Source organism: Biomphalaria glabrata, chromosome 13, assembly GCF_947242115.1.
Source record: "Biomphalaria glabrata chromosome 13, xgBioGlab47.1, whole genome shotgun sequence".
NCBI lineage: Eukaryota > Metazoa > Mollusca > Gastropoda > Planorbidae > Biomphalaria > Biomphalaria glabrata.
In genome coordinates this window covers 22,248,274-22,260,517 of record NC_074723.1, presented here as the reverse complement: position 1 = coordinate 22,260,517, position 12,244 = coordinate 22,248,274, and the positions used below count along the sequence as shown (strand labels likewise).

At 36.7% G+C, this 12,244-nt stretch overlaps 1 protein-coding gene across 6 annotated transcripts in view; it reads left to right on the top strand.

Moving 5' to 3' along the window:
- Positions 1-12,244, top strand: part of LOC106057400 (rap1 GTPase-activating protein 1-like) — a 508,422-nt gene that overhangs the window by 71,468 nt on the left and 424,710 nt on the right. The window lies entirely within an intron of this gene.

Below are 12,244 nucleotides of genomic sequence, written 5' to 3'. Positions count from 1 at the left end.
AATTGTGCAAAATTTCAGCTTGATCCCAGATTGGGTGTCGGAGCAATAACGTGTACAAACTTTTTACCAGACAGACAGAGTGAGTTGATATAAGCTTTGTAAAAACATATCTGTATCTATACCGAAATAAAAAATATATGTTCACGACACGTTCTGTATTACAGCATGAAGATGGCCCTAAGCCTAGATTTCTCCAATCAAAAACGAGATGCTGACTCTCCTCTACATCGCTTGAGCCTACATCTTCCGTGACACATTCATGACTTCTGCTAATTAGCCGATTCCTTGACCAGTTCATTTAAGACCATCCGCTTTTCGTTAGCACCATTTCTACGAGGCTATTATATTGATGCACTGTCGTCCTACCAATAAGTCCACTACAAATACATTATGAGGAGGATAGCTGTAATAATAGTACAATTTAGAAAGCATTGTTTAAAATCCATTTTAGTTTTACAGCCGCCCCTCCTCCTGTTTTAATATTTTTTTTTTACAAAATGCAATGCCCATTGTAAGAAAACTTCGAAATGTTTTTATCCACATATTTCTTGATCACTAATGAAAGTTTCATGAGGATTAGCTATTATTGTGTTTTTGTTGTTTGTCTGTCTTTATGTATGCCTGTATGATCGCTCTTTATAAGTATGATTTACCATTGTCATTAAGCAATAGCTAAATGTGATCTTCTGAGCGAGTAGAATTTTTTAAAAAAATATAGCAATGCATATTGTTATTTTCCGACTTGCATTAACTAACTTCTAAAAGTCGATTACGAAGACATTTCTTACTGCTGCATGGGTATCCATCATCAACATCCTCCCTTTGCGATCCCACACAAACTGTCTCTGTAACCTTGCTTTTTCTTAAATAATGTATACAAATAATTTTTAGTGCTAGATTAGGTATTTTATCTATTTTATACACGCTACTAACATTATAGTTCGTCCATCGTGGTTCGATGATGACCACATCCAGGGGGCTGAGAGCTTTGCACTGGGGTTTTATGCCTCCACTTACATTATTAGCGCCCCCGAAAGGGGAAAAGACGCTATTAGTTTTGTGTGAAATGTCTGTCCGTCTGTCCGTCCGTCCCGTTTAGATCTCGTAAACTAGAAAAGATATTGAAAATCGGACATCACAATATTTTAGACCATTCAAAGTTCTGATGCAACGGCTACTTTTTTTTTTCCTGAAAGCGAAAAATCTAATTTTAAAATCAGTTATGCAAGTATTTTTTTAAAGAGAAAAAGCTAATTAGTATGCATTATAAGTTAGACTTAATTTAAAACGAATAGTAATCTTAAAAACTTCATTTTACTAAATTTCTTTTTCGAAATTAAAATATTAATTAGACATCAGTTGGGCCAGGGGAGGCGCGGTGGCTGAGCGGTAAAGCGCTTGGCTTCCGAACCTGGGGTCCCGGGTTCGAATCCTGGTGAAGACTGGGATTTTTAACTTTTGGAATCTTTGGGAGCCTAGACGAATAGTAATCTTATAAACAACATTTTCGTGAACATTTTTTCTTAGTAGCGGAATTTTTTTTTTTTTTTTTTTTGAGGATTCGAATATAAGATTGAGCCTTTTCAAAACAATTAACTTATTTAGTTCGAACCGAGGGTCCCTGGTTCGAATCCTGGTGAAGACTGGGATTTTCAACTTCTGAGTCCACTCAGCTCTAATGGGTACCTGACATTAGTTGGGGAAAAGTAAAGGCGGTTGGTCGTTGTGCTGGCTACATGACACCCTCGTTAACCGTAGGCCACAAAAACAGATGAACTTTACATCATCTACCCTATAGACCACAAGGTCTGAAAGGGGAACTAGTTAGGCCAGGTTCACATCTAACTTTACATTCACTTTCACCTATCCTTTGATGTGGTGTTGGGGCACTACACAAGATCTGTTAACCTTCTTTCTCCATTCTTATCTCTCTTTTGTCTTTGATATAATTTAATTCGGATGTTCTTTCTGAAAATATTGAAGCCTGCCTGGGTGGACCACTTCGGGGGCCGATTTTGAGTTTGTGTTTACACACAAACTATCTTTTGTAACCTTGTTATTAAAGTGTTTACTTTCTTTAAAAAAGAAAAAAAAAGAATATATTTTGCATGTATATAAGTTGCCTGCACACTTTGTTGGCAATGTTTCATAAACAGACGAAGTGTGAGACACATTTAAAACAGAATATGAGGTACGTTTTTTAACCAATTGGAACATCTTAATGAAAGATCGTACCTTTACAAAAACATTAATTAGATAATTAGATAATCCTTAGTTAGGCCAGGTTTACATTGAAACTTATCTTCACAATATGTATACCTTTGATCACATATAAATTTTAATAATGTAATAATAATAATAATAACATTAATAGGTCACCGCACTCTGTGGAATTAATGTCATCAGTGGGCCTAACAATTCATTAATATTGGCAACACCTTTGATGCGACAGTCTTCTTTTTGTATGGAGGGAAGTCAGGTCGTGCTGCAGTTTACAGTTCATTGCTTCTGATAGTCAAGATGAAAACATTGAAGCCTGCCAACTGAGTGAAACACTTTCTGAGTTTGTTTTTCCCATATAAGATATCTCTGTAATCTTTTTATTTTTGGTTGCTGTTGTTATGATAGGTCTCTATACATAACATACTCTGTAAAATAGCCCACACTTACTATATCGGGCCAGACAACAAATCAACAATGTTCTTTTTAAAAGTGTATGAATTATAACTTTTTTTTGGGGGGGCCCATTTCAGTTTATAGTACTTAATTCGATTTATTCGCAAAGGTTCTGTATAAAGTTATATGTTAGACTCACCCGCAGGGCCGCCTACAAGTGGCATACAAGTAAGCACCTTTAACTATCATTTCGACGGACATATTTCGCTAATGTTCTGTATGTATACTGGCCAGGTCTATGCAAACTACTTGTTAGATGATCATTGGCAGGCAACCTTATCCAGAGAAAAAGAAAACTTATCGCCAGCCATCAATAACGCCGACCTGTCAGTCATATCAAGACTAGGTTGACCTAATTAGATTAGAAAGACAAAGACTGTAAGAGAATGTTTGTGTTCCATATTCAAGAAGAACAGTGTTTCCCAAACTTTTGACCTATTAATACACCTTCTTGAATTTTCGTAACGCTGAGTACCACTCGCCCCGGTAATTCCTCCCCCCCCCCAAATAACAATCACATTTTTTTATGGTAGACCTACATACAACAAAATAACAATAATAAACGAAAAATACAATTGTGAATAAACTAAATGTAAGTTCTATTCTAGACAACATTGATTTGTAGCATTGAGAAGGATCATAGTGTGTTTAGACAAAGCAGCAGAGTTGGGTTTCATTGTTGTTTATTTTAATCTGAGAAGCGATCTTTAAATAAACATGCTTACAAAGCATTTATCGACTGATCGTGATACATGGTATTGACATGAAATCAGCAATAGATAACGAAGTACTACGCGTACCCCCTTTAAACTCTACCCGTGCCCCTGGTGGTACGCGTACCCCCTTTAAACTCTACCCGTACCCCTGGTGGTACGCGTACCCCCTTTAAACTCTACCCGTACCCCTGGTGGTACGCGTACCCCACTTTGGGAACCTCCGAAGTATGAACTTCTTTGTATCCATTGTCTGGTGTTTGTTTGTTGTTGAACGTTTACCCTTGGGAATGGCAAAAGACTTAAAACCGTAGGATAGAATTTCTGTCAATGGCTATAAAGAAATGATTGACTCTGCACTGAGCACTCAGTTCGAATGTCCCCAATCAACTAGTTGATTATTAATCACATCTTTTGAATGAAACCAATGCCCGGTTCACCCTGCTGTAGGGAGGGGATAACAGCGTGAAAGAAGAAAAGTGTGAAAAGAACTGTGTTAAGAAGTGTGAGATATTGAAAGTGTGATGTGAGAGAAAGTGTGATGTGAGAGAAAGTGTGATGTGAGAGAAAGTGTGATGTGAGAGAAAGTGTGATGTGAGATATTGAAAGTGTGATGTGAGATATTGAAAGTGTGATGTGAGAGAAAGTGTGATGTGAGAGAAAGTGTGATGTGAGATACTGAAAGTGTGATGTGAGATATTGAAAGTGTGATGTGAGATATTGAAAGTGTGATGTGAGATATTGAAAGTGTGATGTGAGAGAAAGTGTGATGTGAGAGAAAGTGTATATGAGAGAAAGTGTGATGTAAGAGAAAATGTAATATGCTAGAAATGTGATGTGAAAGAAAGTGTGATGTGAAAGAAAGTGTGATGTGGGTGAAATTTGATGTGAGAGAAAGTGTGATGTGAGAAAGTGTGATATGTGAGAAAGATATAATATAAGAGAAGCTATGATGTGAAAGAGACATGATGTGCCACAGTTTGAGCAGTACCTTAAATGAACCTGTTTAAGAACAAAACTAAACTATATCAGAAAAGATGAAAACAAATATCCCTTTTTTCTTTCTAAGGTGCCGCCTCTGATCACAAACATATAAAAGCAACACACTGTTTCCTTACTTTATTACAATTTTACAAACCAAAAAGTGTCCCTACGCGGAGCCGCTAAGATTACACAAATAAAAGCGCCGAGGCAGAGTCACAACTCTATGACACAGCTGTTGACGTCTCTGTGACACAGCTGTTTACATATCAAGGCTTTACGTGACCATTCTAACAAATACTGGACAAATATTTCTCCCCCTCCCAAAAAAAACAACAAAAAAAAAACAACAAAAACAGCCACACGCACATAATACACTTTTGCGCGTTGTCCACACTAGTGTCAGACATAATAAATACATGAATTGTGCTACTACTTGACTCGCTGTTGTGTTAGGACAATTTGTCGTCAGAGCCACAAAAACTACCCCCCCCCCGCCCCCTTTGTTTTCTTATCAGTTCACTTAAAGGGGCACATCATTTCTTACTTTTAGAAGGGGGAAAAAAACTACAACGGAGTACTCACGATAGACAGACGGTTAGGATGTTAGTTTGTCTTAATCAATATTACACCCTTTCCTCCTCCCCCCATCATCTCTGTCTCCCCTCTTTCTCCACCTCTCCCTCTCTCTCATTCTCAAATCTCCGTTTGTAAACGTGCGAGCACCAGGCAGGCTGTAGGACAAAATATAACTGCTATAAGAGAGAGAACCCCCGTAAAGGATTCACATATGTAACATAACACATCTCTAACATATCACATCTCTAACATATCACATCTCTAACATATCACATCTCTAACATATCACATCTTTAGCATATCACATCTCTAACATATCACATCTCTAACATATCACATTTCTAGCATATCACATCTCTAACATATCACATCTCTAACATAAATCACATCTCTAACATATCACATCTCTAGTATATCACATCTCTAACATATCACATCTCTAACATATCACATCTCTAACATATCACATCTGTAACATAACACATCTGTAACATATCACATCTCTAACATATCACTCATCTAACATATCACATCTCTAACATATCACATCTCTAACATATCACATCTCTAACATATCACTCATCTAACATACTAACATATCACATCTCTAACATATCACATCTCTAACATTTCACATCTCTAACATATCACATCTCTAACATATCACAATTTTTTACTCATTTAAATTTCACTTCAATGTGATCTTGTTCTTGACCTAAAAACAACAACAACGTAATAGGTAGATTATCATGAAAGAAAATGTCTTCATTTTACAGACCGAATTGAACGGGCTTAAATTTGTTTCTTGTATAGTCGGGGTTATTAGGCTATACACATTTGTACAGAGATATTGTGGTATAATGTTGTATTGCCAAACATTATTGCAGGCAGATATGTAACACTGGCCTTTTGTCAACAATCAAAAGCACGCACATTTTCATCCTCAACCATTGACCTTATAAGCATCTGAAGAATGGTACTAGCTGTAATATAGACTTACAGCTGTTCAGTAATACAAATCCATTTTAAACGTTGTTTTAAAATATTTTGTATGCATTTAGAGACACCATTTTTTAATCACGCTTTTAGAACAGTAAAGTAAGATTATTCTGTGTACTAGTGTGTACCAGGTGACCTCCTTTCTTGCTTTTAATGAGATGGTACCTATTAGAGATAAGAAGTTCTATTAAATGTGTTCAGCACTAAGGTTTAAAATAGTTTCAAAAAATGTTTATCTTCTTCTTCTTTGTAATTGTTCTTAGAGTTGGGTCGAACACTCTTTGAACTGTAGGCTCAAGAAAACTCTCCTGCATCGACTTGCCTGAGCTTCAGTTCTTACTGCCAGGTATCTAAGCAGATATAATTTGTAACGTCCCTGTTACCGACTACTCAGTTCCTAAGACGTCCTGGTTAGAGTAGATGCCGAAGGCCGAGCACGCCGGGGAAACTTCCAATATATTCCTTTTCTGTATAACATCTGCTGCGCAGGTGTCTGCCTTAAAAAGGGCCCTTGAGGAAAAGTGTGTGGTTAATGAAGCTTGTTGGGGCTTTCTTCCATTACCGCCAGTGCAATGGGCTTTTTTTTTTAAAGCCCCCCCAACAGGGCTTCTGTTTTGCTTTCTTATTCGCTTAATCGTCTGCTCTAACGTTTCCACCCGGACTTTACGTTAAGGCTGATGGCTAGCCCAGGCTGTTATGTTCATAAATATACAAAGTAAACAAAATAACACGCTTTCGAAAAAACCTTTTTAGTTAGACTCATTTTGAGATCGGTAAAGATGAAGGTGAAAAAGTCTTTCAAAAGATCTTTTTTATATTAATCATGAGAAAGAAAGAACAATAAATATTTTTTTCTTTTCTTAATTTTTAATGTACTAAATTTAAAATATTCAAATTAGAAAGCAACAAAGAAACAAACTATTAAATTCGTCAGAGCATCTGACAACAGTCATTGTTTAATCAAATGTTGTTTTGAGGAGTTGATTGGACAGACCCTTTTAGGATTTTATAAATATGAGACACTGTGTTAATGGGTTGCACAAAATTCGAAACTATTGTATAGTGTGACATTTTTTGTTGTTGTTGTGAATACCTGTTATTATGATGTTGATATTTTCTTAAGTCAGGCTAACAGATCTTTTTCTGAAGTCAGGCAAACAGATCTTTTTCTGAAGTCAGGCCAACAGATCTTTTTCTTAAGTCAGGCCAACAGATCTTTTTCTTAAGTCAGGCCAACAGATCTTTTTCTGAAGTCAGGCCAACAGATCTTTTTCTGAAGTCAGGCAAACAGATCTTTTTCTGAAGTCAGGCTAACAGATCTGTTTCTGAAGTCAGGCTAACAGATCTGTTTCTGAAGTCAGGCAAACAGATCTTTTTCTGAAGTCAGGCTAACAGATCTGTTTCTGAAGTCAGGCTAACAGATCTTTTTCTGAAGTTACCCAAAACGCCGTAGCGTTTTGCAGTTTTGTTTATTTACTTTTTTAAAACACCGACCTTCAAAGATCTGGACCGTCCACTGGGGTTTTAACAGTAACACAGGCAAGCTGAAAGAAAAAAAAATGTGATTGCCGTGGAATGGACAGACAACTTGAAGACACTGACCTATAAACTTCAATTTTTCCGGTAATTTTACCTTAGTGTCGCTATAAGGGGAGGGCACCGAAATTAACAGACATAAGAAAAAAAAATCTCGTCTGGTACCATCGTCATCGTCACATATGGATCTCGACGTTTGGTCAGCGCGTGACAAGGACGCTGTTGATGTACTCTTCACATTCATTTCCCTTTTGCTTTTAATGCGTAGCCAGAGTTATCTCCCGTCTCGTCTGCCGCTATTTACCGCCAGCATTCGAACCAATCGCTGTCCTTTTGTTCTCTGAACCAACCAATATTTATTTTCAATTAGATCTAGAGTCTAGGAAGTTTATTTTAAAAAAGCAAAACATAATTAACTGTTTACTACTAGACAGTAGGTAGGTAGATTTTTAAAAAAGTTTACATCAATATAAAAATAATTTAGAACCCCCCCCCCCCCTAAACTGCTTATACAGAGAACGTACGCTTACACTAATGGTTGAAAAGTGGTTCTAGGAGTTTGTTGTTTTCCTGTGAATTCCAAAAAAACTTGTGGATTATTTTAAAAATTTTAAAGTCTTATTGTGTATTTCATCGGATAACATCACGATGTCTAAACCAGAAGAACCCATTATAATTATAAAAGGTAAGAAACAAAAATCGCATTCTAAAGTAAAAGAGCTTATTGAACAGCTTTTGAAAATAATGAATCGCGTTGTCAGTAGTTGTCATAATAACCAGTGATAGATTTATAAATCGTTACGTCTTATAAATATCATGATAACAGAGAGGCATGTAAAAAAGAAAACGAGTCCTGTATCTGGCAGGTTTAGGAAAAGTCTACATCAGTGTTTCCCAAACTTTTTCCTTAAACGGAACACTTCGCACATTTTTAGTCCTACTAGTCAATTATTTCAGTAGCTCGTGGAACACTAGAGTTCCGCGACACTCAGTTTGGGAAACACTGGTCTACATAGATCCTAATAAATGGACGAAAAAAAAAAACAAAAAAATATTTTAAAAGAACTTTAAAAAAAACAAAGGTTATATTAAGCGTACTTGTATCAATTAGTTTGGATCAGTCGTGTAATTAAATTTGTAATAGATCTAGACTATAGACCAACAATAAATAAGCATCTATAAAAATACAGAACAAGGGAACGACCTGAATTTGAACTCATGGCCCAAGCCTTCCCAGGCTTCTCTAGCCAACACGGTAACCACTCTGCTAGTGGAGAGCTTATAAAGATGAAATATTTTTATAGTTATATAGTGTCGTCCTGTTTTTCAGGTTTGTGTTCCTTAAGACTCAGACGACGACCTATAAAGGGGACTAACTCAGCATATACCATCACTTCAGTCAATTACAATTTATTTCCCTTGCTTGAGATACTAAACAAAATAATTTAGTACCAACAGTTAATTAACTAACTGGTGAATTTTATTTTATTAATTCTTGTGTTGTCAGGTAAAAAAAAAATAATTGTGCAAAATTTCAGCTTGAATCCGAGATGGGTGTGGGAAAAATCACGTGTACACGCTTTTTACCAGACAGAGTGAGTTGAAATAGGTTATGTAAACATGCAATCATGGTATATGGTAGTTTAGTGTCCCACAGTGGAACTAAAGCTATCTTGTCTTTGTTTATACATTGAATTATTAAAGATCCCATTTTCGTCCCTTAGGCAATAAAATTCAGTTTGAGAGAAAAAAGAGAAAGTGATATCAAGAAATGTAGTGGCGATATAATGGAGCCTAAAGAAAAAAAAACTAAAGAAAAACATAAGGGAATAAAAAAAAAAACGACTCGAAGAGATTTTAAAATAAATAGAAAATGTCAAGGACGCCACATGTCAAGGTCACTGTTGTCATGTAAATACTATTGAAATACTTTGTGCTACAATTGAAAGAGCGTATGGATACACGTAGAACAAAATGGCGGAATTAACTTTTTGTTTTTTGGATGGAACTTTAGTATTATATGAGTGCACTAATATGGTTGATTTAAATTCTTCTCTTAACAATACTTCCGGTGTTTGTTGACTGTACACAGGATACACCAAAATGGCTCGCTATTCTGTGTTTCGTCATTTCTATGTTGGAGGAGACTTCAAAACCACACCATTCAAACGCATGATCCGCATAAGCTCGCTTTAATGAGATCTTCGTATCCGATGAAGTATTGCTTTTTTTGTTGTTGTTGTTACAAAGCTAATATCAACTCATGTCTGTCTGTCTGGTGAAAGGTTTGTATTTCTCCGACACTCTATCTACCAGTGTTTTTTTATTACTGGCCAATCTGGTACCAACAAGGACATGGACATAGAGACAACTTACTTAACTGAAGAACTTCTTTTACAGGCCATGACTGAGAGATTGGTCAGTTTTCACCAAAGTCGTAGGCTAATCATCAATAAGATGATCATTCAATTACATCTGTTGGGCCATAGGACTCGCTATATGACTAACGGGGCAAATGCCAGGTGGGCCGGTGCCTAAATGGGCTGGTAGGGCTGCCTAATGGGCCACGTTAAAGGTAAACGTGATTGGCCTTGTTTTACTTTTAATAAAAGCTCTTTACCTACCTAACTGTGTAATACAGTCAGATATTCCGAAATGATGGCCTCCCTTATACCCCTGTACCGTGCTTGTGTGTTGTTTTCTTTTATCCTCTACTAACACTACGAGACTAACAAAAACATAATATTACCTATATTTTGTAAGGTCCTAAGTCAAATTAGTGTGAACATTCTTGTGGACCCTGAACGTAAAAATTAGGAAATATTTCTTGATGTTATGATGTTGTTATGATGTAGTGCTGTTACCATCAGTCTGTAGATCCACTGTTACCATCAGTCTGTAGATCCACTGTTACCATCAGTCTGTAGATGCACTGTTACCATAAGTCTGTAGATCCACTGTTACCATCAGTCTGTAGATCCACTGTTACCATCAGTCTGTAGATGCACTGTTACCATCAGTCTGTAGATCCACTGTTACCATCAGTCTGTAGATGCACTGTTACCATCAGTCTGTAGATCCACTGTTACCATCAGTCTGTAGATCCACTGTTACCATCAGTCTGTAGATCCACTGTTACCATCAGTCTGTAGATCCACTGTTACCATAAGTCTGTAGATCCACTGTTACCATCAGTCTGTAGATCCACTGTTACCATCAGTCTGTAGATCCACTGTTACCATCAGTCTGTAGATGCACTGTTACCATCAGTCTGTAGATCCACTGTTACCATCAGTCTGTAGATCCACTGTTACCATCAGTCTGTAGATCCACTGTTACCATCAGTCTGTAGATCCACTGTTACCAAATTTGACTCATGGATGGATTGTCCTGTCTAATGTTCATTATAGAATTGGGGGAGGAGTGGGGCGGTGGGCAGATGTTGAGCCCAGGACCAATGAGACGACACAGCAGAGCACACACAAATAGGCAGCCATCAAGTGCAGCAGCCATCAAGTGCAATGCTTATAACTGCTTTACTTTTTAATTATATCCAAATAATGTAATTGACTAATTAAAATTGTGACGGTACTGTAGATTCTTTTTACATGTAGAGATACAATGCGTTATAGAGACTCACGTTTGCAAACATGCGTTCAGTTGCGTACCCTATGCAATAGTATTGTAACGCCCGGGCTGATTCTGATTGATTCCCCACATTTCTCGATTACACACATTTCTCGATTACACACATTTCTCGATTCCCCACATTTCTCGATTCCCCACATTTCTCGATTACACACATTTCTCGATTCCCCACATTTTTCGATTCTCCGCATTTCTCGACTACACATTTTTATAGCGGCCCCCGAAAGGGGAAAAGAAGCTTTTAGTTTTGTGTGGAATATCTGTCCGGCCGTCCGTCCGTTTATATCTCGTAAACTAGAAAAGATAGTGAAAATCCGACATCACGATATTTTAGACCTTTTAAAGTTCTGATGCAACGGCTACTTTTTTCTTTTCTGAAAGTGAAAAAATTATTTTAATTTTTTAAATCAACTATGCAAGTAGTACTCTCCATAAAAATACACCATTTTTACAATTATTCAGTATGAATCGTAACAAACACTGGAGGCTATTTAGTAAGGGAGATAACTATTTACCATACCATATTTTTAACATATTTATGCAAACGGTTTTAGATTTTTTGTCCAAAATTTTTTTTAATTTTATATTTTAATAAATGTATTGCAATGTTACGTAAGTTCTGTCATACTAACTACTACATTTACAAAACAATGTCCATGTCCACTGCAGGTGATCACTCCAGATGAGCTGGCAGTGAGGAGAAGTATACACTCAGCTTGTAGTGTCACAAACTATCCAACTGAAAAAAATCTATTTAATTCGCATATATGTGGGAACATAATTTAAAACAACAAAATAATGGGTAGTATTTCATATTATCGCATGGACAACAGGAGACACATCCACATACACAAGACACCTAACTAAGGATTTTTATTTATTTTTTTTAGGAATTTTTTTTTTAATGAGGCTCCTAATAAGAGATAGACCCTATACAAAACAATGAGATCAATAAGATAATCATTATATGAAATCAGTTAGGCCAGATTCATATTTTACTTCACATTCACTTTCACCTATCCCTTGGTCAAGGCTGCTGGACCATTGGGGCACCACACAAGATCTATAAACCTTCTTTCTCCATTCTTCACTGTCATTTGCCTTTGATAGAA